Raw genomic sequence first — 27,700 nt, 5'->3', positions numbered from 1 at the left:
ATATATATATATATATATATATATATATATATATATATATATATATAAAAGAAGAGAGAGGGGTGCCTGGGTGACTCAGTTAAGCGTCGGACTATGGCTCAGGTCGTGATCTCACAGTTCATGGGCTCAAGCCCCGCGTTGTGCTCTGTGCTAACAGCTCAGAGCCTGAAGCCTGCTTCAGATTCTGTCTCCCTCTCTCTCTGCCCCTCCCCTTCTCGCACTCTGTGAGTCTCTCTCTCTCAAAAAGTAAAAGAACATTTTTTTAAAAAAGGAGAGAAATAGTGTACACAACAGAGGAAATTAAAATAATCTGAAGACACTGCTTTGTTCATCTCTTTGCAAATACAAGTGACAACCTGGATAAAATGATCTTCTAGGAAAGTACTATTTATCAATACTAACAATACACAAGGCAGAAATCTTAACCAGACCAATAACCACAGGGAAAACAGAAAAAGCTGTCAAAGAGGTCTTGCAATCCAAAAGAAACCTAACTGCAATGACATTTTAATGGTTTCAAAACACAGGAAAAGACGTTTCTAATTTTTTTTTGCAAAGCAAGCATAATATTGATGCTATCAAAGAAAAAACTACAAAAAAAATCTCATGTATGCATGGAGATAAAAAATCCTGAAAATAAAAATGCAAACCAAATTTAGTAATAGATTATAGGAATACATCACATCCAAGTGGGATTTAGCCCACACATTCAGGATACTTCAATACTAGGAATCTGTTGATATACTTCACCATTCATTAATAGATCTAAGAAGAAAAATCATATAGTCATCTCCTTAACATGAGATTGAAAACAACAACAAAAACAGAGGGCACCTGGGTGGCTCAGTGGGTTAAGCATCTGACTTTGGCTCAGGTCATGATCTCACAGTTTGTGTTTTTGAGCCCTACACAGGGCTCTGCACTGACAGCCAAGCTTGTTTTGGATCCTGTCTCCCTTCCTCCCTCCCTCCCTCTCTCTCAAAAATAAACATTTAAAAAAAAAAAGGGGGGGGGGGCATCTGGGTGGCTCAATTGGTTAAGTGTCTGTCCATATCTTGGTTGCTGGGGTCAAGACCTGCATCGGGCTCTGGATGACAGTGTGGAGCCTGCTTGGGATTCTCTCTCTCCCTCTCTGTTCCTCCTGCATGTGCGTGCGCTCGCTCTCTCTCTCTCTCTCTCTCTCTCTCTCAAAACAACAAAACCATCTCTCTCAATACCAAAGCCAGAGAATGTTGACTAATGGGGAAATAAAGGATTCCCATAAAAACAAGATGTCCACTATTATTGTAATTTGTTAACATTATTTAACACTGGATGAAAGAAGTTAAAAGGTATAAAAAGTTAGAAAAAAGGGGCACCTGACTGGCTCAGTCTGTTGAGCGTGCAGCTCTTGATCTCAGGGTCTTGAGTTCAAGCCCCATGTTAGGTCTAGAGATTGCATAAACTTAAAAAGTAACTTAGAAAAATGGCTTTCCAAGGGAAACCCCAAAACTGAAATACTATTACAAATAAAAGGGAATACAATGTTTCTAGATACAAAATTAATATAGGCATACTTTGCCTTACTGTGCTTTGCTTTACTGCACTGCACACTGTCTTTTACATACTGAAATTTCAAGACTTCAGTGGAAGAAGTGAGTGCAGATGTGGTGGAAATAGCAAGGGAACTAGAATTAGAAGTGGGGTCTGAAGATGTGACTGAATTGCTATAAGCTCAGGATAAAATTTTAATGGATGAAGAGTTGCTCCGTATGGATGAGCAAAGAAAGTGCTTTCTTGAAATGGAATCTACTCCTGATGGAGATGCTAAGAAAACTATTGAAATGACAGGAAAGGATTTAAACTTTTTTTTTTTTTTTTAAAGAGTGCAGGAGGAGGGGGGAGGGACAGAAGGGGGGGAGGGAGGGGGGGGGGGGGGGGGAGAGAGAGACAGAATCTCAAACAGGCTCCACATTCAGTGCAGAGCTCAATGCAGGGTTTGATCCCACGACTTTCAGACCATGACCCGAGCCAAAATCAAGAGTCAGACATTTAACCAACTGAGCAACCCAGGCGCCCCTGACAGCAAAGGATTTAGAAATTACAGAGAGTGATTTGATAAAGCAGTGGCAGAGTCTGGGAGGACCGACTCCAATTTTGAAAGTTCTGCTGTGGGCAAAATGCTATCAAACAGCCATCACATGCTAAGGAGTAATTGTTCATGAAAGAAAAGGTCAATGGAGGGGGCGGGGGGGGGGGGGGGGGGGGGTGCCTGGGTGGCTCAATTGGTTAAGTGTTCAACTCTTGATTTCGGCTCAGATCATGATCTCATGGTCCCTGGGATCGAGCCCCACTTTGGGCTCTGCACTGACAAAGCAGAGCCTGCTTGGGATTCTCTCTTTCCCTCTCTCACTCTCTCTCTCTCTGCCCTCCCCAGCTTGTGCATGTGCACTCATGCTCTTTCAAAATAAACTTTAAAAAGAAAAAAAAAAAGAAAAAGTCAATCATTGCAGCAAACTTTACTTTTCTCTTATTTTAAGAACTTGCCACAGCTACCCCAACCTTCAGAAACCAACACTCTTATCAGTCAGCAGCCATCAACATCAAGGCAAGACTCTATGCCAGCAAAAAGATTACAAATTGCTGAAAGCTCAGATGATGGGTAACATTTTTTAGTAATGAAGTACTTTTTAATTAAAGTATGTACATTGTTTTTTCATTTTTTAGGTTTTTTTATTTATTTTGAGAGACAGAGTGCACACACAAGCAGGAAAGAAACAGAAGGAGAGAGAGAATCCCAAGCAAGCTCTATGCTGTCAAAACAATGAGATTATGACCTAAGCCAAAATCAAGAGTCAGACAATTAACCAACTAAGCCACCCAGGTGCCCCTGCTACATTGTTTTTTTGCTTTTAATGTTTATTTTTGAGAGTGAGACAGAGTGTGAGCAGGGGAGGGGGAGAGAAAGAGAGAATCTGAAGCAGGCTCCAGGCTCTGAGCAGTCTGCACAGAGCCCAAAGCAGGGCTCGAACTCACAGACTGCGAGTTCATGACCTGAGCCAAAGTCAAACGCCCAATCGAGCCACCCACCTGCTCTTGTACATTGTTTTTTTAGACACAATGCTACTGCACACTTAATAGACTACAGTACGGTACAAACATAACATTCATACAAACATAACATTCATGTGCACTGGGAAACCAAAAGGTTCATTTGACTTGCTTCATTGTTCACTTTATTTGGTGGTCTGGAACCAAAGCCAAAGTATCTCCAAGGTATATTCTAAAACAAATGCCCTTCATATACACAATAACTAGATAAAATATAATTGAAACATGCAATGTGCCACAGAGGTAAGAAGCAGGAAAAAACTTAAGATACAAAGGAAGAAACTAAAGCTCTACTAAGCAACAGAAAAGAGGACTTATGTAATTGGAAAAGCATATACTAAATCTTGGATAGGACACATTACATTATTAAGATTGATTCTCCTTAAGCTACTCTATAAATGTGTCATGATAAAAGTGAAAACTAAAGTCTTCTGTTTTATTAACTAGAAAAGCTGATTCTAACTTTCATATGGAAATAATATAAGTAACAGCAGCCAAGAAAACTGTGAAGAAAATAATGGAGACTAGACTGTCAGATATTAAAATATTTATTGTAAGATTTAACACTTACAGCTGTGCCATACTGGCACATAAAGAGATCAGTGGAACAGAACAGAAATCCCTAAAAATACCCAAATTTGGAAATGTGGTATATAATAAAGCTGCCATTTAAAATTTTGTGAAATGATGGGGGCGCCGGCCAGCTCAGTCAGTAGAATGTGCAACTCCTGATCCCAAGGGGTCATGAGTTCAAGCCCTATGTTGGGTACACAAATTACTTAAAAATAAAATCTTGGGAGGCGCCTGGGTGGCTCAGTCAGTTAAGTGTCCAACTTTGGCTCAGGTCATGATCTCATAGTTTGCAGGTTCAAACCCCGCATCAGGCTTTCTGCTTGAGTGTGGAGCCTGCTTGGGATTCCCTCTCTCCCTCTCTCTGCCCCTCCCCTGTTCTCTCTCTCTCTCTCTCTCTCTCTCTCTCTCAAAAATAAATAAACCTTAAAATAAAATCTTAAAAAATAGAAAGTGAGGAAAGTGACAAAAGGAAGGAAGGAAGGAAGGAAGGAAGGAAGGAAGGAAGGAAGGAAACTTGTGATGTAACAACAGGGTAGCTACTTAGAAAAAGGTTAGAGGCTCACCTCATACTCCATCCCCAAACAGATTCCAGATCAAAAGTGTAGTAACATTATGCAACTACCCAAATATATCAATCCTATTTTCATTCTACATAGAAAGGTACAGAGCAAAAATAACTTTCTGAGACTCAAAATTCAACAAAAGGCTTACCTTATTTAAAAAAAATTAGAAAATGAAGGTTATTTTTTTGTTTATGTTTTTATTCAGTAATCTCAACATCCAACATGGGGTTCAAACTCATGACCCTGAGATCAAGAGTCTCATGCTCTTCCAACTGAGCCAGTCAGGCACCCCAGAAAATGAAGGTTATTTTAAAGACAGGTTGCTGTAATGTACAAGTTTTCTCACTAATTATTTGAAAATGATGCTTTACCAATTATTAATCATACGGTATACTTGAGGCTATAAGAGCACCTAGTGACTCAAAGCTCTTTTTTTTTTTTTTTTTTTTTTTTGGTAAGAGCAAGCATGTGTACATCCAAGTACAGAAAGGGCAGAGAAAGAGGGAGAGAGAGAGAATCCCAAGCAGGCTCCACACTGACAGTGCAGATGCAGGGTTCAAACTCATGAATCCTGAGATCATGACCTGAGCCAAAATCAAGAGTCAGTCACTTAACTAAATGAGCCATCCAGGCTCCCCACAAAATTCATTTCACATAGTTTAATACAAACTGGTTATAGCTGAGTATCAACTTGCTAAAATTTAAAAAGCAATTAGCAGTACATAAAAATATAGTATTTGTCGGGGCGCCTGGGTGGCGCAGTCGGTTAAGCATCCGACTTCAGCCAGGTCACGATCTCGCGGTCCGTGAGTTCGAGCCCCGCGTCAGGCTCTGGGCTGATGGCTCGGAGCCTGGAGCCTGTTTCCGATTCTGTGTCTCCCTCTCTCTCTCCCCCCCCCCCCTTCATGCTTTTTCTCCCTCTGCCCAAAAAAAAAAAAAAAAAAACGTTGAAAAAAAAAAAAAATAGTATTTGTCAAGGTAAATTACTGACCCAATCTGTTTTCATGAGAACTGCTGTTAAGAATTCTAGCTAATTCCTGGGGGCCTGGCTGGCTCAGCTGGTTAAGCGTCCGACTCCTGATTTTGGCTCAGGTCATGATCTCAGGGTTCATGAGATCAAGCCCTGCATTGGACTTTGCACTGACAACACAGAGCCTGCTTGGGATTCTCTCTCTCTCCCTCTCTCTCTGCTCCTGCCCTCCTCACACTCTCTCTCTCAAAATAAAAAAATTAAATTAAAAAGATTCCCTCTCTCCCTCTGCTCCTTTCTCTAAAATAAAAATTAATTAAAAATTAAAAATTAACAAACTCCAACTAATTTCAAAATGGGTCAGGAAAAATCCAGATAAGGATTTCCTCAACTCTGAATCAACTCTGGGTTCCTCTTAATTCTATAAGCATCTAGCATATCTAATCTTTAGCAGGGAGGGAGGCCTTTTCATATCCCCTTGCCCTCTTCCCTTAAACTTTCTGAAAATATGATAATTCTGTAACTAATATTCCTAATATGTATTTTATAAATATGAGTAAACAAAACAATGCCCTTAAAACGAAAAAGTTAAGAATGATTTTTGTAATCACCAATAGTCTGAAATCATAAGGCCTATGAGACTAACATAATGTAAGAACAAGAAAGTGCTGACAATTACAAGTTAGAATGGGGAGTCATAACATAAAGCATTAGCTAATTAGAAATTTTTAATCAGTATCTTAACCAATTCATTACACCTCATTTAACATATTTTCTTCAACATGATTTAGAGTTTAGTAGAGGTACAATGTCGCAGGGGCACCTCACTAGCTCAGTCAGTGGAGCATCCAACAACTGATCTCAGAGTTATAAGTTTAAGCACCATGCTGGGTATAGAGATTACTTAAAAATAAAAATAAATTTTTTAAATGTAAAAAATAGGGGAACCTGGCTGCCTCAGTCAGTAGAGTATGCTAGTCTTGATCTCAAGGTCACGAGTTCAAGCCCCACGTTGGGCATGGAGCCTAATATATATGTATATATATGTGCACTTATATAAAATATAAAAAGGAAAAAAGGGGAAAATAAAAGTATAATGTCCCAAAAGGAAATACAGCCACAAACTTATCAATTCAATTCTTTCAACTGTGAATTAACATTGGGAAAAAAAATAATTTCAAGAAGTAACTGAAGCAAAAATGTCATCTCCTCCCCAACTTTTTTTTTTTAATTTTTTTTTTCAACGTTTATTTATTTTTGTGACAGAGAGAGACAGAGCATGAATGGGGGAGGGGCAGAGAGAGAGGGAGACACAGAATCGGAAACAGGCTCCAGGCTCTGAGCCATCAGCCCAGAGCCTGACGCGGGGCTCGAACTCACGGACCGCGAGATCGTGACCTGGCTGAAGTCGGACGCCCAACCGACTGCGCCACCCAGGCGCCCCTCCCCAACTCTTTCAAAAATCACATCACAGAGAGCCTGGTTGGCTCAGTCGGTTAAGCATATGACTTTGACTCATGTCATGACTTCACAGTTGAGTTCAATTCCCACATCAGGTGAGTTCGAGCCCCCCTTCAGGTGACCATGAGCCCTGCATCCAGTGATCTCAAGCCCTGCTTTGGGTGGGCCCCACTTCTCTCCCTCTTTCTCTCTCTGTCCCTCATGGGATTCTCTCACTTGCACCCTCTCACACTCTCTCAAAAAAAAAAAAAAATCGTATCACAACTAAAAAAAAATCGTATCACAACTCATGCCAGAATGTAAGAAAGAAAGGGAACTCCAGACAGTTAAAAACATGAGTTCTAGCCTTAATTTTTCCATCAGTTTGGGATGGTTTAGAGCCTGTCAAAATCTTTGGGGGAGGAAAGAATAATTCAGGACTGCTTCTATAAAAAGAGGAAGGCTGGAACAAATGATCTCTGACAACCTTTTCAGAATTAAGGGTCTGGATATATTCTTTTATAACTATGGACTTCAGCAGCTTTTATGCTCTTATAATAAAAATAATGCAAGACTTCATTCAAATTCTTAGTTATGACAGCATATAAACACATGTAATCACTTGTTGAGCCTATGATTCAGTATGTACACACAGTCCACACCCACTTTTTTAAGTAGAAAATGCTTACTATTTAACACTAATAACCCTATTTCGCTCTACAAGTAGCCAATTCAACATAATTGGTTGACTTGTATTTTATACAAGGAAGCTAAACATCATACCATGGGCTATGAATCTGACCCAAGAGAAATAATCACAAACATAATTTTTCTGTTCTTCCAACAGTCTTCATGCTCAGTGGATTATATCATTCTGTTAGAGTCATGTGAAATCTGAAAGGTTTTTCCCATGGAAACAAAGAACTAACAGAGCCCTGTTCACCAAACTCAAGAACTTATACCCCAAAGGGAATATTGTGCAGTACCAAAGGAACAAACAATATAAAGATGGCACAACTTCATAAAAGCAGATGATCCTCATCAGTAGCCTAATGGTAAGTCACAATGCCTACGACACTTCATTTCATTCATCACGCATTTTATCCATCACCCTTCATTTCATCACGCATTTTATCCATCTCACATGATCACAAGAAGGGGGAGTACAGTACAATAAGACACTTAGAGAGAGATCACATTCACATAATTGTTCTATTTTTTATTATTGTTGTTAATTTCTTACTGTGCCTTATAAATTAAAACTGATCATACCTAGCCAGATACATAGAACACCTGGCTGGCTTTGTTGGTAGAGCATGCAACTCTTGATCCAGGGTTATAAGTTCAAGCTCCAAGTTGGGTGTAGAGATAACTTAAAATATTTTTTATTTTATTTTTTTTTAATTTTTTTTTTCAACGTTTTTTATTTATTTTTGGGACAGAGAGAGACAGAGCATGAACGGGGGAGGGGCAGAGAGAGAGGGAGACACAGAATCGGAAACAGGCTCCAGGCTCCGAGCCATCAGCCCAGAGCCTGACGCGGGGCTCGAACTCACGGACCGCGAGATCGTGACCTGGCTGAAGTCGGACGCTTAACCGACTGCGCCACCCAGGCGCCCCTAAAATATTTTTTAAAAGATGAATAAATAAAATTGGTCATACATATATATGTATAAGAAAAACCTTACTACAGATCTTCTTCAACTTACAGAGTTTCATCTCAATAAAACCATCGTAAATTGAAAAAAAAATCCTGGGGCGCCTGGGTGGCTCAGTCGGTTAAGCGGCCGACTTCAGCTCAGGTCATGATCTCGCGGTCCGTGAGTTCAAGCCCCGCGTCGGGCTCTGTGCTGACAGCTCAGAGCCTGGAGCCTCTTTCAGATTCTGTGTCTCCCTCTCTCTGACCCTCCCTGTTCATGCTCTGTCTCTCCCTGTCTCAAAAATAAATAAAACGTTAAAAAAATTAATAAAAAAAAAAAAGAAAAAAAATCCTGTCACAAATACAATTAATACATCTAACCTACTGAACACCATAGCTTAGCTGAGCCTACCTTATACGTGCTCACAACACTTTACATTAGCATATACTTGGACAAAATAATGTAACACAAAGTCTATTTTATAATAAAGTGTTGAATATCTCATGTAATTTATTGAATACTGTACTGAAAGTGAAAAACAGCTATATGGGTACAAAATGGTTATAAGCGTATAAGCTGTTTACCCTCATGATCACATGGCTGACTGAGAGCTGCAGCTGGCTATCACTGCCCAGCATTATAAGAGAGTATCATACCATAACCTGGGAAAAAAATCACGATTCAAAATTCAAAGTATGATTTCTACTGAAAACATATTGCTTTCACATCATAAAACCAAAAAATTGTAAATCAAACCATTATAAGTTGGGGACCATCTGTATATAAACTGGACAACTGCACAGTTTCAGGCATCCACTGAGGGTCTTAGAACATATCCCCTTGTGGATGGCGGGTGGGGGAGGAAACCACTGTACACAACAGAATCTTCCTTCTTTATTTTACAACTGAGAAACCTTAATCTGAAATGATTTCTAATAAAAAGACACAAAAAACACACAGATCTTTTCATTAATCTTAGGTACTTTATAGTTATCTATCAAAACAGGTTGTAATTTCTATCTGGTAACAAAACTTAACATATTCTTCTTACAAATAAAAAAAAGATTTATAATATTAGAAATTAAATAGTACAATGGAGTGAAACTAAGGAGGGTTATTATAAGGATTAAATAACATAATACAAGCAATAGTTACTCACCAGCATCTACTGACACCTCCTCACCTTCCTAAATCTTATTTTAATAAAGCCACATTTCAATGGCTTGTACTTACTCTATAGAACAAAGAAAGGTGATTCCAAAAGACCATCACCTACAGTAAGAAACTCATTTTTCTAAATTTTTTGAAACCCATTTATTTTTGTTTATTTATTTATTTTTGCAAGAGAGCACGTGAGTGGGGGAGGGGAGGAAAAAGGGGGGGGGGTGGAGAGAGAGAGAATCCCAAGCAGGCTCCACACTGCCAGCATAGAGCCCAACTTGGGGCTTGAACCCATAACTCAGATCACGATCTGAGTTGAAACCAAGAGCCAGACACTTAACCAACTGAGCCATCCAGGTGACCCGAAAACCATTTATTTTTATATTAACTTATGAGTTCCTGGCAATCAAATGGAAAATTCTCTATAAAGGTTAAATATATGATTTCAGCATACTTATGTACTAAATCTTTTGCAACTCTCCTGGAAAATAATCAAAAGTCTATCATCCTTCAAATAATAAGAAAATATTCCGGGGTGCCAGGGTGGCTCAGTCTGTTCAGCGTCTGACTTCAGCTCAGGTCATGATCTCATGGGTCATGAGTTCAAGCCCCATGGCGGGCTCTGTGCTGGCAGCTCAGAGCCTGGAGCCTGATTCTTCAGATTCTGTGTCTCCCTCTCTCTGCTCCTCCCCTGCTCACACTCTGTGTCTGTCTCTCAAAATAATAAACAAACATTTAAAAAAATATATTTCACTAAGTTTCTTCTCCCACCATCATTAAAAGTTGAATAAACTTTTAAAAAGAATGAAGATACTGGTATACATACTAATTTAGACTAAAAAAAAAAAAAAAATCACAGCACATCACTAAAACTTCAATGTAGTGGACTATGTCCATTTTAAAATATATATATACAGTACAACCTTTTCATATCCATGTCAAATAGAGAATCAAATCTTACCAGATTACTGGAACAGTTACTTAATAATATCCCAGGTGCCTGGGTAATTGATTGATTGATTGATAGATAGATAAAATAGGCAAACCTGTGTTTTCAAAAGAAAAAAAAAAGGGGGGGCACCTGGGTGGCTCAATTGGTTAAGCATCCGACTTCGGCTCAGGTCATGATCTCTTGGTTCCGGAGTATGAGCCGGAGTCAGGCTCTGTGCTGACAATTTAGAGCCTGGAGCCTGGTTCGGATTCTGTGTCTCCCTCCCTCTCTCTCAAAAATAAACAAACATTAAAGGGGCGCCTGGGTGGTTCAGTCAGTTAAGCATCTGACTTCGGCTCATGCAGGTCGGGCTCTCAGTCCGTGGGTTCAAGCCTGGCGTTGCACTCTGTGCTGACAGCTCAGAGCCTGGAGCCTGCTTCAGATTCTATATCTCCCTCTTTCTCTGCTGCTCACACTCTCTCTCTCTTTCCCTCTCTCAAAAATGAATAAACATTTTTTAAAAATTTTTTAAACTTAAAAAAAAAAAAAAGACATTCCAAATATGAAAGTTCAACATGTGGACTATATGTCGTATAGAATTACTTCCAATATAAATGTAAGCATAAATCTTTAAAATTTCTCACCTCTGTAACAATTTTGTCAACTCTAACACAATGCATAAATTATCCAACTACGTACAATCCAGCTAACTTACCTATAATGTAAAGGGTGTATATGATTTCCAGGAATATGGGAAATATTAGCACCAAAAGCAACACAGGCAGTTTGGAAACCTGCTTGTAGCACAACAAAACCATAGTGCTTGTAGCACAACCTAACCATTGATTAGGCCGACATTAAAACTCAGAACACCACTGACTTCAAATAAAGCATCAATTCTGAGGTGCCTGGGTGACTCAGTTTGTTCAGCATCCAACTCTTGATTTCAACTAAGGCCATGATCTCATGGTTCATGGGATCAAGCCCTGAGTCGAGGTGGGTTAGGATTCTCTCTCCTCTATCTCTGCCCCTCCCCCAACTCCCACTGGTGAGCGCTCTTTCTACTTCTCTTTCAAAAATAAATAGAGGGTGCCTGCGTGGCTCAGTCAGTTAAACATCTGACTCTTGACTTTGGCTCAGGTCATGACCTCATGGTTCATGAGTTCAAGGCCCGCACTAGGATCTCTGCTGTCAGTGCAGAGCCCACTTCAGATCCACTGTTCCTCTCTCTCTCTGGGCCCTCCCCCTACACTCATGCACTCTTTCAAAAATAAATGGATAAACCTTAAAACCTGAGGCCAAGCCCCACATCAGGCTCCACACTGACAGCAGTAGCCTGCTTGGGTTTCTCTCTCTCCCCATCTCCTTCTGCTCCTTCCTCACTCACTATTTCTCTCAAAACAGATAAATACATGATTTTTTTAAAAAAGAAAGCACCAATTCATTTCTAAATAACAACAGAAGCGCACCTGGTGGCTCCATCAGTTGAATGACCGACTCTTGATTTCAGCTCAGGCCATGATCCCAGGGTTGTGGGATCAAGCCCTGAGTCAGACTCCGTGCTGAATGTAGAGCCTGCTTAAGACTCTCTTCTCTCTCTCTCTCCCCCTTTGCCCCACTCGCACATTCCCCCTCTCTCTCTTTCAAAGAAAAATAAAATAAGGCTTGGTGGCTCAGTTGGTTAAGCGTCTGACTTTGGCTCAGGTCATGATCTCGTGGTTTCTGAATTCAAGGCCAGCATGAAGGTCTCTGCTGTCAATGCAGAGCCTGCTTCAGATTCACTGTCCCCCTCTCTCTCTGCCCTGCCCCCCTGAAATGCAAAAGCACTCTCTCAAAAATAAATGGGTAAACCTTAAAAATATTAAAATAAAACTAAGAAAAACAAACAGAAAACTAAAACCTAAAGGTGATTCTTTACAAAGGTTAATTAAATTGATAAACCCCCTGGGCAAGGCTTATCAGAAAAAAAAAGAAAAAAGAAAAAAAAAGAAAACTACTGCTATCAAGAATGAAAGAGACGATACACATTTACAAAGATTAAAACAGAATACCATATCAAAACAATTTTATGCCAAGTCTGGCAATCTGGCTGAAATGAACCAATTTCATAAAAACCACAAACTGCCAAAGATCACTACAGAAGAAACAAAAATAGCCCTATACCTATTAAAGAAATTAGATTGGTAATTTATAACCTCATCATAAAGAGAACTCATGGGGCACCTGAGTGGTTCAGTTGGGTAAGCATCCAACTTTGGCTCAGGTCACCATCTCACAGTTCACGGATTCGAGGGAGAGTGGGGGTGGGGGGGAGAGGCAGAGATGGGGAGAGGGGGAGCAGGGGAGAGAGAGAGGGACAGAGAGACAGAATCTTAAGCAGGCTCCACACTCAGCACGGAGCCGGATATGGGCTCAACCCTGGGATCATGACCTGAGCAAAATCAAGAGTCAGACACTCAACCATATGAACCACCCAGGTGCCCCTAAACTTGTTATTTTAAAAATGTCTGTAGGGGTGCCTAGATGGCTCTGTCGGTACAGCATGTGACTCCTGATCTCAGGGTTGCCAATTCAAGTGTGTGGAGCCTACTTAAAAAAATAAAGTTTTTTAACTTCAAAATAAATAAAAATGTAGAAGCAAAAAGACACTATCGTTGAGCATCCCTAGCATCTACATTTTGAATTCTCAATATCATTTCTGCATTAATTCTTAGAGAAATGGTTATTTTCACATGTACAGGAAGAATTTTTAAGATTAACCTGGGTCATCTGTTGTGTATGAAAGACATCTTTCAAATATTTTAACGTTTATTTATTTTTGAGAGAGAGACCGAACACGAGTGGGGGAGGGGCAGAGAGAGAGAGAGGGAGACACAGAATCCAAAGCAGGCTCCAAGCTCTGACCTGTCAGCCCAGAGTCTGACACAGAGTCAAACCCTTAGCTCGAACCCACGAACCATGAGACCATGACCTGAGTCAAAGTTGGACGTCCAAATGACAGAGCCACCAGGCACCTCTATCTTTCAAAGATTTATAGTTCATGGGGCGCCTGGTTGGTTCAGGCAGAAGCGCCTGGGGTCGTGAGTTCAAGCCCCATGTTGGGTGTAGAGATTACTTATATAAATAAAACTTTAAAAAAAAATTACAGTTCATATGAAAAAGCTACCAACCTGAAATGGTTAGGGTTGATCAAAGATGAAACAACTTGTATATCAAAATGGCTACATGTAGAATATCCAACTCCTGGATCTCAGGGTTGTGGGTTCAAGTCCCACACCAGGTATAGAGATTACTTAAAATCTTTTTTTTTTTTAATTACTTAAAAACAAAATCTTAAGAAAAAAAAAAGAATGACTATAACTATTTCAAACACATGGTATAAATCCCCAAGTTTATAATAATCAAAGATCCTTAGAAAACCAACAGTCAAAAAAAACTGAAAACCCCAAAAATAACCTACTGTAAGAGACTACTGTTATAATCTTTTTTTTTTAATTTTTTTTAATGTTTATTTTTGAGAGAGAGAGAGAGAGAGAGAGAGAGAGCATGAATGAGGGAGGGGCAGAGAGAGAGGGAGACACAGAATCCAAAGCAGGCTCCAGGCTCACAGCTGTCAGCACAGAGCCCGACGTGGGGCTGGAACTCACAGGCTGCAAGATCATGACCTGAGCCAAAGTCAGAGGTTTAACCAACTGAGCCACCCAGGCACCCCTGTTATACTAACTTTTTACTCTGAAACTGGTAATTAAAAGAACAAAGCATTTGTCCTTTTTATTTTTTTCTTTTTATTGTTTTTATTTTAATTCCAGTATGGTTAACATAGTGCTATATCAGTTTCAGGTGTACAATACACTGACTCAACAATTCAATACATTACTCAGTGCTCATCATGGTAAGTGTGCTCATCCACCCCTTTCAACAGGAACTAAACTTCAGTATAAGCCTGCTACTAAGGGAAAGCTCTTTAGAAAAGAACAATACTTCAAAAACATAAATATGACAGAAATAGCACAATGATACAATTTCAAAACTTCTAATTAAATAACTGATTCAAGTATCATCAGTGAATTCTAAACTATTAAGTAAAGATTTATAGGGAATTTTATAATATAAGGATCACACTGACACCATCTGAACAACTAACAACTAAACCACTAAAATCACTAAAAGTGGGACAACCATTCATTATATACCTCCTTGTGTGATGTAAACGAAAGTACAGAGCACCACCTATGTGCTGTTCCCCTTACTGTCAAAAAATAAAAATAAAGGGGCACCTGGGTGGCTCAGTCGGTTAAGCATCCAACTTCGGCTCAGGTCATGATCTCACAGTTTGTGGGCTCGAGCCCTGCATCAGCCTCTGTGCTGACAGTTCAGAGCCTGGAGCCGGCTTTGGATTCTGTGTCTCCCTCTCTCTCTGCTCCTCCCCTACTCATGCTCTGTCTCTCAAAAATAAACAAACATTAAAAAAAATTTTTTTTTAACAAAAGAATTGTTTAAATAAATAAATAAAAATAAAAAAATGAAATCAAGCTTCTAACTATTAGTTTACAAAAAAAAGAGGAGCAAGTGAAAAGAAACACGAGAATGTACATAGGATACCTACAGGACAAATGGCCTGGTTTCTCCAATGAATCAATCATATGAAAAGGGGATAATTATCATATAATAAAAAACGCTTAGACATGAAAGCCAAATAAGTGATAAATACAGACCTTATCTGAACTGTGAATGGAACAAACTGCCTGTAAAGTGACATTTTTAACACAATAAGAGAAATCTGAATATAGATGACATTATATTAAGGAATTACTAATTGTTCAATGTGATAATAGCATGATGGTTATGTTTTTAAAAGAAAGCCTTAACAAAGGTTCGTAACAATGTATTTACAGGAAAGTTTGAGATTTGCTTTAAAATACTTCAGGCACTAGGGCGCCTGACTGGCTCAGGTTGTAGAACATGTAATTCTTGATCTAGGGGTCATGAGTTTGAGCCCCGTGCTGGGATAGAGATTACTTAAAACAATAAAAAAAAAAAAATTACAAACATATAGCATGTCTGGCAGAGAAGGGTTTCCTAAATATGATATAAAAAGCACAAACCATAAAAAGCTGAAAATTTCAATTCATTAAAATTATGAACTTTTCTAATACCAAGACTATAAAGAGATGAAAAGTCACAAATTGAAAACAGATTATTTGTAGCCCGTAGTTAGCAAATAATTAGTATACAAAATTACATATATAAAGAAGTCTTAAAAGTCAATCAGAAAAAGAGAAACAAGAAATTGGCAAAGAACTTGAACACACACTTCATGAAAGAAGCACAAATAATGAATGAATATATGAAAGGAGGCTCAACTTAAGGAAACGTAATAAAAACCAAACAGATACCATTTCAAACCCACCAGATTAGAAAAAAATTTAAAAGTCTGACAATATCAAGTGTTGTGGAGGAAGTGAGGAAACCAAAACACATACTGCTGGCTCTTGACTCAGTAACCACAAGATGCACAAATACCATGAGCCAACTCAGTGACTCAAACATTAAAAGTGTTTGGTAAGCAATTAAGCAACTGATAATGACCAATCCAGAATTATGAGAACACATGCGGACTACTGCCAGATACAAATTCTGGCCCTTAATGAACTGAATCAAACCTGACACAATAGAAATAAGAAAACTTAGTCTCTTACCCAGTTTATCCAGTTTATTTCGTTAAGTACAAAATATTCAGGTATTCATTTCCTCAAGTACTAATGACATCTTAATGACTAAAATTTTAATGAACTATTTATCATTCCAGTTACACTATACTACAAAGAGAACAAGTAGTTTTAAATAGCTTTGAGTTCTTTGTCTCACTCTCTCTGCCCCTCCCCCCGCTCTTCCTCTGTCTCTGTCTCTGTCTCTCTCAAAAATAAACATTTAAAAAAAATTTTTTAAAGAATGAATGAATAAATAAATAAATAAATGAATAAATAAATAAAAATAGTGGCTATACTTTAAATTTACTTTATAGGAAATGAAATGGCCCTGTGACTGCCTAAGAGGGATGAAAGTGTAGCATATGTAGTTTGGGCATTGAAGTTGAACAAATCTGAGTCCAAATCCAGACTCTACCATTTTATAGCTGTAACCTTAAATTACTCAACTTCACTGATCCTCAATTTCCTCAACACCTAAAAAGTATGTGTATCACAAACTGCCTACCTAATCAAAGATTAGAGATTATTGCAAATTGCAAAGATTAAGAGATTATGTCAAGTGCTTAACAATGCCTACCTCATTAGCACAGGCCCAGTGTTAGCACACTTCCCTTTATAAATCTTGCTAATCTCACCTAAAAATTTTAAAACCTAAAATTACAACTCTCAACTGATAGGAAAATATTACTCTTAATTCAAATCATTTCCAATATTACAAAATTGTGCACTACCGGTTAGAAGAGGAATACCTGCCTACGTCTTCCTTTATTACATTATGGAAAAAATAGATTTTCACTTATCTTCAAGATATAGAAGCAGGGATTCCCAAGTTATGCCAAAATATAAACTCATCTGATTTCTAAGATTTAATTCAAGTTTTTGATTCTAAATAAAAGCTATTTAATATTTAAGGTACTACATACCACTTTTTACATTTCCTGAAAAAGCCTGTCTAAAGAAAAATTACCTGATTAATGATGAATTGATGGTATTGGGATTTTTTGGTTTGCCTGTGGGAAAAAAGTTTACAGTTAAAATAATCTACATGTTAAAAATCTCAAAACAGGAGGGGCAGAAGGGTGGCAATTGGTTAAAGCATCTGACTTGAGCTCAGGTCATGATCTCCCAGTTCATGGGTTTGTCAAGCCCCACACTGGGCTCCACACTGAAAGCCCACAGCCTGCTTGGGATTCTGGCTCTCCCCTCTCTCTCTGCTCCTCCCCCACTCACACTTTCTCTCAAAATAAATAAACTTAAAAAAAGAAAATCTCAAAACAGCAACACCTGAGTGACTCAGTCAGTAGGGCACACAACTCTAGATCTCAAGGTCACGAGTTCAAGTTCAAGCCCCACCTTAAGCATAGAGCTTACTTTAAAAAAAAAAAAAAAAAACTCAAACTATTCAATTTAATTAGAGATCAGGGAAATTTATAATACAGGCCATCTACACTGTAGGATAATGAAAATACATTTGTAATGCTGAAAATACTCAAGAGGATTTTAGTCACTGAATTAAATTTCAGGAATCATCATTTTAAACACCTTACCACATTCAAGATGTAAAAGAAAAGACGCACAAAATAAACTTAACATTTGCCAATCTGAGAAATATGAATAACCAGTGATGACTGTCTACAGACCTAATATTATCACTTCAGGATACTGTCTCCTTCAAAACCAAAATAAAAAATAAAATCTTTCAGGGGTGCTTGGGTGGCTCAGTCAGTTGAGCGTCCAACTCTTGGTTTTGACTTATGTCATGATCTCATGGTTCATGAGTTCAAGCCTGTCGGGCTCTGCACTGAAAATAAAGAGCCTGCTTGGAATTCTCTCTCTTTCTCTCTCTCTCTCCCTCTCTCTGCCCACCCCCCGCCCCACCCCACCCCGCTCACTCTATTAAACTTTAAAAAAAAAATTTTTTAAATAAAATCTTTCAGGGGCACCTGGTTGGCTCAGTCGGTAGAGCATGAGACTCTTGATCTCAGGGTTGTGAGTTCAAGCCCCACATTTGCGTAGATACTACTTTTAAAAAGGATTTTTTTTATGTCAATAAAAATAACGTAAATAATAAAATCTTTCAAGATACACACAAAATGTCATGATGAGGTCATGAGTCAAATTCTAAACCAAAGAAAAATTCAGAAACTTCTTATATCCACAAACTTTAATTTTCTTCCACTGTCTTTATTTCTAAAGTAACCCTTTTCTTCCAATGAGGCCATAACAAGTAAGTTATTTGCTGTGCAGTGATAGAGATGATCATTAGAGAAACATTAATTTTCCCATTTCCATAATGAGAATGACTCTTAATGCAACACAGAGCACGCATTAAATGTTAAATGAATAACAGAAAAACGAAATAGAATGGATTAGAAATAAAAATTTAATTTCTAAAATTCCACTTTATAGGCTAATGCAGAGAATGTAATTCTTTTAGACTTTGAACACTTCACATTTTTTGTTATAACACAATACATAAACTTTCAGTTTAACTAGTTTGGGACAGTAACAAGAAAGAACTAGCTATCACTAAAGACTAAGTACCCTGTTTTTCCCACCATCAAATATGACAAAATTCCAAAGAGAAACATCCATCGTGTCTATCCAATTTCTCAAATGCTAATAATTATAACTGAGGAAAGAGAGAAAACACTAGTAAGTGGGGTTAGAACAGAAAGTATTTAATAGTCAACTAAATTGCCCAATCTGGTTTTCTAACACTGCATGCTATTTTAAAACTCTCAAATTTTCACTTCAGTTTAATATAAAATGCATTTTCATGCCCAGCCATACTTTTAAAAGACCAGTCTGGAAACAAGTACGTGTGGAGACAATCCAAAGTCAGAGATCCCTGATAGAGATCAAATAAACGAAGTATAACTTGATGTTCCACAGGAAAGATTTGGGACTGTTTCTGAGGCCCAGGTGGACTATACAGGTAAGTCTCCACCCAAGAAATAAACAAAAGAGGCAAGACAAATATACTGGGGAAGACCAGACAATGTCAAAGATATCCCCAAAGGCCCTTCACCCAGGCTCTGGTTTCCTCCCTTTCTCCCTAATCTCAACGACTCAGGGAGAACTAAATCTGCATCTCACTTCCCCAGCTCACCCTCAACTCCAGATCACTCACCTTCTTTACTAAAACCTGGATCCTCCTCCCCGACATCCTCTAATTCCCACAGAGCTCTTACTCCAGCCAGATAGACATCTACTGCGCCTGTCTTTCAGTAAGGTATTAGTTCCCTTAATCCGAACTCATTTTCCGCATCCCATCTGCCTTCCGCCCCTTCAACTCGGGTCCCCTCACTCCGACCTTTCTCCCAGAATCCTCCCAAGTCACCAATTTCTAGCCCCTTCTCCCTCCCACTCCTCAGCTATAGCTCCTTTCTTCCGGCTCGGCCTCCAACCTCTTCCCAAGGAACCCTCCCCCATCCGTCTCCCGGTACCGGTCCCCTCCCCCAACTCCGCCCCTCTCCCCTTCTCCCAGCTGGAGGCCCCCCTCACCTGAACGCCGCTGCCGCCGCCGTCCCAGAAGCCGAAAGGTGCTGGCGCCGGCCGGCCTCCCAGGCTCGGTCCCCGCTGAGCTCCTGACGGCCTCTAGGGAGAGCGAACGCCACCACCTCCAACTCTGCCCGCCCGGGGCCAGGCCGTCACCGTAGCCACTGCCAGTACCACAGCCGCCATGTTGAAGTCCTACTTCCCTCCTCCTTCCCCTCACTACTCCGCCCCTTTGGGCGTCGGACGTCAAGGCGCCGCGCTCCACCCTCCCTGGGCCAATGGGAGGAGTCGACGGTGACGTAACTAATCTCTCTTCTGCCAAACAACTCCAGTTCCCTGGACCGCTGCAATTAGAACGAGTGGACCTTGCTGACCCATAAGGGAGAAAGGGAAGGGAGGTGGGGGGAGACACTCAGAGGTTAAGGCGTAGAGGCTGGAGAAGCGGCCCAGGAGGGAATCTGAGAGCCTCGAATCGTGAAGGGACGCACAAAGACTTACCAATGAGACCTACTTGGGAGTGAGAATGTCTGGCTTCTGGTCGCAGGTCAGTGACCCGGTACAAGTCCTACCCTTTCCGGACCTCACTTTCCCCATTTACAAAGATTGGGTTGAAAGATGACCTCTAAATCTTCCTCCAATTGTGACATTCAACGATTTAAACTAGGTAATCCAATCCCAAATATTGACTGCCTTGTGCATTTATTGGATGTCTCTTGAAATTCGGTGCATGGAGGATTCATAACTGCGTGAGATGAATCTTTGTTCCCGAAAGTTCCTATTTGGTGAGAGAAATAGAAGCACAGTTAACTCGAGGAAAAATCAGAGAGTAATAATGGCTTAACAGGTGCGTTAATTGCTCTGGACAAAATGGCTTTTGGCTGGAGGATCAGAAAAGGTTCACATCTCTACACTTTCTGGGTACATAAAGAATGTGTGTGCGCTCATACCTAATTCTTCAGCCCTGTTTTCTCTTCAGAGCTCCAGAGAAGGTACCGTTTGTACTTTGAAGGGTGCAGCAGTTTTAACTCACAATGAAAGAAAGCAGACATTCCAGAAGGGGGAAGTTAAAATAAGCAGAGAATAGCAAATCGTCGATTCTGGATTATTTGCCTACTTAATTCAACAAATAATGGGCAGCTACAGAAGGCTTGTGGAAGACTACTGGAACAAAGCTCTTCATCAGGAGAATTTAAATGGTAGCAGTGAATAAAATGGACTGCAGACTACAGGGCAGACTTCTGCACTGAGTAAAAGATTCACACCTGAAGTAAAGCAGAGACAGCAGGGATGGAGACCAGGGAATGAACTCAACCAAGATTGAAGGGATTAACTCAACAACACTCCCATGTAGAGAATGGGAGGGAGAATAAATCATGGGAGAATAAATCATAAGAAAAAGCAAGTTCTGGGGGTCTTTTTTAAACATAAACAAACAAAAAAAAAGTAAGGTTTACTGAAGTGCTAGAGGAGATAATAGTGAGTTCAGCTGTCCAAATTAAGATGATGGCAAATTTTCCAGAGAGATGTCCAGGAGGGAATGTAAACTTGGAAATTAAAAAGAGGCAAGGAGTATATATGTGTAGTATACTGATACTTCTTGAGCAATTAAACTTTTCACTCATAATTCAACAAGCATTTCCTGACTGCCTGCAGTATACCAGGCACTGTTCTATGCACTGGGGATAGAGCAGTGTATAAAAGAGACCCCTCCCCAAAAAAATCCCTGCTCTCACAGAGCTTATATTCGAGAGGAAAATGACTAATAATAATGGTGATAGGTGTTAAGAACAAAAAATAAAGCAGAGGAAAGGAGATAAAAAGGTATCCAAGGTTGAAATTTATAAAGGATGGCCAGGGAAAGGTGATATCTGAGTTAAAAATTGAGGGAAGTGAAAGATTTGCAGATATTTAGGAGTAGAAAATGCCAACTGAAGGGAACACCAAATAAGAGATCCTGAAGTGGAAGCTCACCTTCTATGTTCTAGGAACAGTATGCAGCCCAGTGTAGCTGGAATGGAGTAAGCAAAGAGGAGATGAAGTCAGGTGACAGGGGACTAAATCACACAGGGTCCTTTAGGTCATTTTAAGGACTTTGGCTTTCACTCTGAGCTGAAAGCCATTGGAAAGTTGTGAGCAGAGAAGGGAAATGATCTTTTTAGCAGGATCACTCTACTCACTGAGCATAAGCTAAAGAAGGGCAAGAGTGTAAGAAGAAAGACCATTTAAAAATTATCGCAGTATTCCAAGCAGGAAATGATAGTCCTAAGTAGGACTGTACAGTTGTAGTAGTAGTGAAACTGATTAGAAATAGCTCGGTTCTGGGTACATTTTGAAGGTAGCGCAGTAAGAATTTGCTCCCAGATTCGATGCACGATGGAAATGAAAGGACTCAAGGATGACTTTAAGGTTTTTGACCTCAAATTCTTACAGGTTTGGCTAGAAGAATGGAAAATCAGATTAATTAAAATTTCTGAGGATAGGACCCTTTGGAACACTGACAGGGCATGGGAAGACGAAGCAGGGAAGGATTTGGAAAAGTAGTGACAAGAGGAGTAGAAAAGGAATTAGAAGACTATGGTGCCGGGCACCTGAGTGGCTAAATTAGTTAAGCATCTGACTCTTAATCTTGACTCCGGTCATGATCTCACAGTTAGTGAGTACAACCCCCCCATTGGGCTCTGTGCTGATGGCATGGAGCCTGCTTAGGATTCTGTGTCTCCTTTTCTTTGCCTTCTCCCATTTGTGCAGGCTTTCTCTCACACTTTCTCTCTCTCAAAATAAATAAACTTTAAAAAAAATTTAAATGTCTAAGAAAAGAAAAGAAAGACTGTGGTGTCATGGAGGATTAGGAAGGGAAGAACCTTTGGAGGTCTGGGCCTGTGCCTCTTACAATAGGACTCCCTGAGACCAGAGACATGCCTCCCTTATCAGATAAGGACTTCCTGGGGCGCCTGGGTGGCGCAGTCGGTTAAGCGCCCGACTTCAGCCAGGTCACGATCTCGCGGTCCGTGAGTTCGAGCCCCGCGTCAGGCTCTGGGCTGATGGCTCGGAGCCTGGAGCCTGTTTCCGATTCTGTGTCTCCCTCTCTCTCTGCCCCTCCCCCGTTCATGCTCTGTCTCTCTCTGTCCCAAAAATAAATAAAAAATGTTAAAAAAAAAAAAAAAAAGATAAGGACTTCCTGAGATTTCCCCAGCAGCCTAGGTCTCCTGATCCAATAATTTTTCCTTCTCTCCCTTCTTGCTTTAAGTAGGGATCAGGTTTCTGATCCCTGAGAAACACTGATCAATGTTCTACTCCTGAGCCAGCCTGCTGTGTGCCTGTTCCCCATGGACACAACTCATTTTATTTTTTTAAAGTAGGCTCCACACCCAGTGTGGAACCCAGTGTAGGGCTTGAATTCATGACCCTGAGATCAAGACCTGAGCTGAAATCAAGAGTTGGACACTCAACTGACAGAGTCATCAAGGTGCCCCAGACACAACCCCTTCTTAAGAAATGGAAATGAAGTAAGGACATTTCCTGGAGAAACAAATACTTCACCTTCCTAGAAGTGACTCATAGTTGACAATTTCCATATGTGAATGCTGACGGTAATTCTCTTGGGGTCAGAAGAGGTTGAATAAGACACCAGTCCTCCACTCCCCCTGCCCTGTGTCTTTCCTTCCCAATGCACCTAGATGGTGCCAGCACACCCGATGTCTAGAAGCAGCACTCCAGGCCAAGGGGCATCAGCTTGCACTCCTTCCACTTTTCTTTCTCCTTCACTTCATAAATGAGGCTTTTGGGGTGTCTAAGAGCAGAAACAGGAAAGACAACCAGCTCTTAATCTTTAGCCATCCAGAATTTACTTAGTCGGACCATATGCCAGACACCATGAGTCTGCAGAGATACTCTTAAGGAGGTCAAGTGAAGGAATCAGACAGGTGTACAGAAAATGATAGTATCTGGCAGAAAATTATGGAGTTCCCAAGGTAGTACATTGCATACCTCAGAAGTAGAGAGGGGAGAGAATCTGAGTAGACTTGAGAAACAAAGGAGAACTATATGGAAAATTGAAGGATTTAAGCTAGACCTTAAAGAACAGATAGAATGAAGGGTGCCCAAAGCAATGAGAACAAAGCAGTTTAGGCACAGGCATGGATTCAAGAAAGCTCCACAAAAATTCAGAATCAGTATGGGTATATGTAGGAGAGCAGAGGAAAATAAGGCTGGAGAGAGCAAGTACGAAGAGGCGTGGCTTGGGTTTAATAGTTCTAAGGCTATAAATAAAGTCACTGGAAGCTTTTCTCCTGGGAAATTAAAGAGAAAAGTCTGGATAAATCCTTAGAATCATGGGGGTCAGGTTGAAACCCTTTGCCCCTCCCTAGAAGCTCAAGATAACAATTAAGGACTCAAGTCTTGGAGCACCTGGCTGGCTTAATCAGTAAAGCGTGCAACTCATGATCTTGGGGTTGTGAGTTCAAGCCCCATGTTAGGTGTATAAATTACTTAAAAATAAAATCTTGAGGCACCTGGGTGGCTCAGTCAGTTAAGCACCTGACTTTTAATTTTGGCTCAGGTCATGATCTCACAGTTCGTAGGATAGAGCCCCAAGTCAGGGCTGACAGCCTGGAACCTGCTTGGGACTTTCTCCCTCTTCCTCTGCCCCTCTCCCTCTGCCCCTCCCCTGCTCACTCTCTCTCTCTCTCTCTCTCTCTCTCAAATAAATAAATTAATTAAATGGTTGAATAGAAAAATATGGGTATAGGGGCACCTGGGTGGCTCAGTTGGTTAAGCAACCAACTCCTGATTTCGGCTCAGGTCATGATCTTGCAGTTCATGAGTTTGAGCCCTGCATCAGGCTCTGTGATGACTGCTCAGAGCCCACTTGGGATTCTCTCCCTCCCTCTGCCCCTCTCTCCCACTCATGCTCGCTCTCTCTCTCACAAAATAAAAGTTTTTTAAAAAATACATGGGTATAACTTGTCAAGAGGCAATTCACTAAAGAAGAAACAAATAGCTAGTGAGCATATACAAAGATAGCCAACATGACTGATAATTTTTAAAAATGGGGAAAGGCCCCATTTTTCACCTAACAAATTGGAAAAAGCTAAAAGGATTAATTATATCCAATGCTGTCATGGATGGAGAAATAAGCATATTTATACACTGTTGATGGCAGTACAAATTGATGAAACCATTTTTGTAGAGCAGCATGGCAGTGACTATCACAGTACATTGTGAAGTAAAAAGCCAGTTATAGAATAATGCTTATGTATCCATTTTTATAAAAAAAAGAAACAGCTAGACATACAGATATAAATATAGACATAGATATAAGTACAGGTTTACAAGAATGCCTGGCTGGCTCAGTTGGTGGAGCATGTGATTCTTGATCTTGGGGTCATGAGTTCAAGCGCCACATGTGGCATAGAGTTTATTTAAATAAAAAATAAAAATAAATGTAGATTTAGATATTTTAACATAGATAACAGACTGCAAAGATACACACCAAACTCTTATTGTGGCTCTGAAGGGAGCAGGACATGCCTGAAGGGGGTGGGCAGCAGGACTTGGAACCAAGGAGGTGGGGGAAGTGGAAACCAGAGAGAAGGTCGCAGTCACTGCTGGAAGATGTGACTGGAAGAAGTCACAGCTGTGAGAGAGAGAGGAAGAATTGCCCTGACTTTTCCCTTCCTCCAGCCCTCCAGTTTCCTGCCATTGCCTCTCACCGTTGGAATCTAGCTAGCAGCTGGCAAAAGGAGCCGGAAAATGTAGTTTTCAGAACAGAGAATGGGTCCCAAAACAGAGACATAATGACCAACCACAAAAAGTTATTGAGTGGTTCACAGAATCAAAGAGAGAGATGGAGAAGCAGATATGAAAAGCAAGAGAAAACCTAGTAAAAAAGAGCAAGAAGCCTGGTAAGAGTCACCTGTGAAAGAGCTATAAAAGACAATTCCTTAATAGTAAGTGGTAATAGTAAAAGATAATTGTATCAAATTTGTTTAAATGGCGTGAGTAGACTATCCTGTCCCTGAGTTAAAAGAGCCCTGTCTCACCTGTTGGGATGAGCACTGGGTGTTGCACGGAAACCAATTTGACAATAAATTTCATATATTTAAAATAAATAAATAAATAAATAAATAAATAAATAAATAAAATAAAAATAAATAAATAAAAGAGCCCTGTCTCTAGTAATCATTCAGCTGATATACTGAGGTCTACTATACACCAAACCCAGTGCTACAGTGGGAACAAAGATTAAATAATACCAGGTTTCAGTCATCAAGAATCTTTGGAGGAAGACAATCATAAACAGACAATTATAATAGTCAATGTCAGCAAGCTTGAAGACCACCAACTATAATAAACTGTGTTTTTAAAAAAAAAAAAAAAAAAAAAAAAAAAAAAAAAATCATCCTTTCTGAGTGGATGCTATGCCAGGGATAAAGCTTGGCGAATTGAGTGCAGCTGGATTTTAACCCTCTCTGGACCCCTCAACCAAGCACTTTTATGAGCACAAAGGACACAGCCATACATAGCTGCCCTGCTTAAGGAGGTAGAGACTGGCACCAATGGAGGAGATCAGAGGCAGCCTGTGAGGATGTGTACCCACCTATGCAGCAGGAAGGCCTGAAAGCCCAGCCTCTCAACCCAGAACTTCATTAGAAAACACAATGATTTCATTTGCTTCTGGTGCTATTAACTGTAACAAGGAATTTGCAAAGAGAACCCTCTGGAAATTTGGAAAGACTCCTTTGGAAGGAAAAATTAACAGATGGTGTTTACAGCTTTGCCTTGGTTCCCCCATCAGAGTGAATGCCAGATGTTTTCTTCTGGTTTCCAAGACAGTGTGTGAGATCAAAAAGGTTCCTTTGCCCAAAGGTAATGAAATATTAGAATGAGTTAATTGTGAGCATGTGGGCAAGTGAATCCTGTGCCAGGTCAGCAAAGTTTGACTTGCTGTTGTGATGTTATCATTCTAGTCTTTTCTTTTAACAGCATCAGTGTCCCATAAGAGGGGGTTGGCGGGATAAATGCACATGAGACCATGTTATGCAGCCATTAAAAAGGATGTTATAGGGACACCTGAGTGGCTCAGTCGGTTAAGCTTCTCTTGGTTTCAGCTTAGGTCATGATCTCACTGTTTCGTGAGTTCCAGCCCTGCACTGGGTTCTGTGCTGGCAGCATGGAGCTTGCTTGAGATTCTCTTTCTCTCCCTCTCTCTCTCTCTCTCTCTGCCCCTCCCCCACTCGTGCTGTCTTTGTCTCTCTCAAATAAATAAATTTTTTAAAAAAAGATGTTATAAAAGGATGTTATGTAGATACAGTAAGATCAGCGGTTACCAGGAGTTAGGGGAGGGGGATAAATAGGTGAGATACACAGCATTTTTTTAGGGCTTTAAAATTATTCTATATGACACTATAATGGTGAATACATGACCTTATACATTTGTCAAAATCTATAGAACTATACAATACAAAGGGCGAACCTTAATGTAAACTATGAACTTTGCTAATGATAATTTATCAATACTGCTTCACTAATTGTAACAAATGTACTGCATTAATGCAAGGTGTTAGTAATAGGGGAAACTGGTGGGGTTGGGGGAATATGGGAATTCTCTGCACTATCTGCTCAATTTTTTCTGTAAATCTTAAACAGTTCTAAAAAATAAAGTCTAAAAAAAGGATGTTATAGAAGTATGTAAATATGAAAAGATGCTTGTAAAACATTGCTAAGTTAAAAAGAGCTACTAACCATATATTCAATATGGTCTCATTTTTGTAAAATTATACACATACACACAATATAATTTTCAATTTGAAATTCTGAAAGGACATATGCCAAAATATTATAGTGGTTAACTCTTGGTGGAAGGCTTATGGGTAATTTGTAATTTCTCCCCTCTGTTTGCTTATTTAAAAATGCCCTGGTGGGGGACACCTGGGTGGCTTAGTTGGTTGAGTGTCTGACTTTAGCTCAGGTCATGATCTTATGGTTCCTGGGTCCGAGCCCTGCATCGAGGTGCAAAGCCCTTTTGGGATTCTCTCTCTCTCCTTCTCTCTCTCTGCCCTTCCTCCACTTGCACACTCTCTCTCACTCTCACTCTGGTTCTCGCTCTCGCTCTCTCTCAA

The 27,700-nt window shown here is 40.0% G+C and overlaps 1 protein-coding gene and 1 long non-coding RNA gene across 4 annotated transcripts in view; one reads left to right on the top strand and one right to left on the bottom strand.

The window, feature by feature from the left end:
• UBAP1 (ubiquitin associated protein 1) overlaps positions 1 to 19,674 on the bottom strand; it is a 61,749-nt gene extending 42,075 nt beyond the window's left edge. The window contains exons 1-2 of one of the 3 annotated variants that reach the window (XM_049625205.1): positions 19,587 to 19,632; positions 17,047 to 17,089 (exon numbers count right to left, since the gene is read on the bottom strand). The gene's annotated coding sequence lies outside the window, so the exon portion shown is untranslated. Of the gene's footprint in view, positions 1 to 8,345; positions 17,017 to 17,046; positions 17,090 to 19,586 lie in introns of those variants that run through there. The other 2 variants (XM_049625195.1, XM_049625212.1) reach the window with 2 other exon arrangements.
• Positions 19,675 to 19,873: 199 nt separating this feature from the next.
• On the top strand, positions 19,874 to 20,982 carry LOC125918935 (uncharacterized). Its single transcript, XR_007456625.1, has 2 exons — positions 19,874 to 20,124; positions 20,557 to 20,982. It is a non-coding gene; the product is annotated as an uncharacterized LOC125918935 (long non-coding RNA).
• The last annotated feature ends 6,718 nt before the right edge of the window (positions 20,983 to 27,700 follow it).

Source organism: Panthera uncia, chromosome D4, assembly GCF_023721935.1.
Source record: "Panthera uncia isolate 11264 chromosome D4, Puncia_PCG_1.0, whole genome shotgun sequence".
Taxonomy (NCBI): Eukaryota; Metazoa; Chordata; class Mammalia; order Carnivora; family Felidae; genus Panthera; species Panthera uncia.
This window is presented reverse-complemented; position numbering and strand designations above follow the sequence as displayed.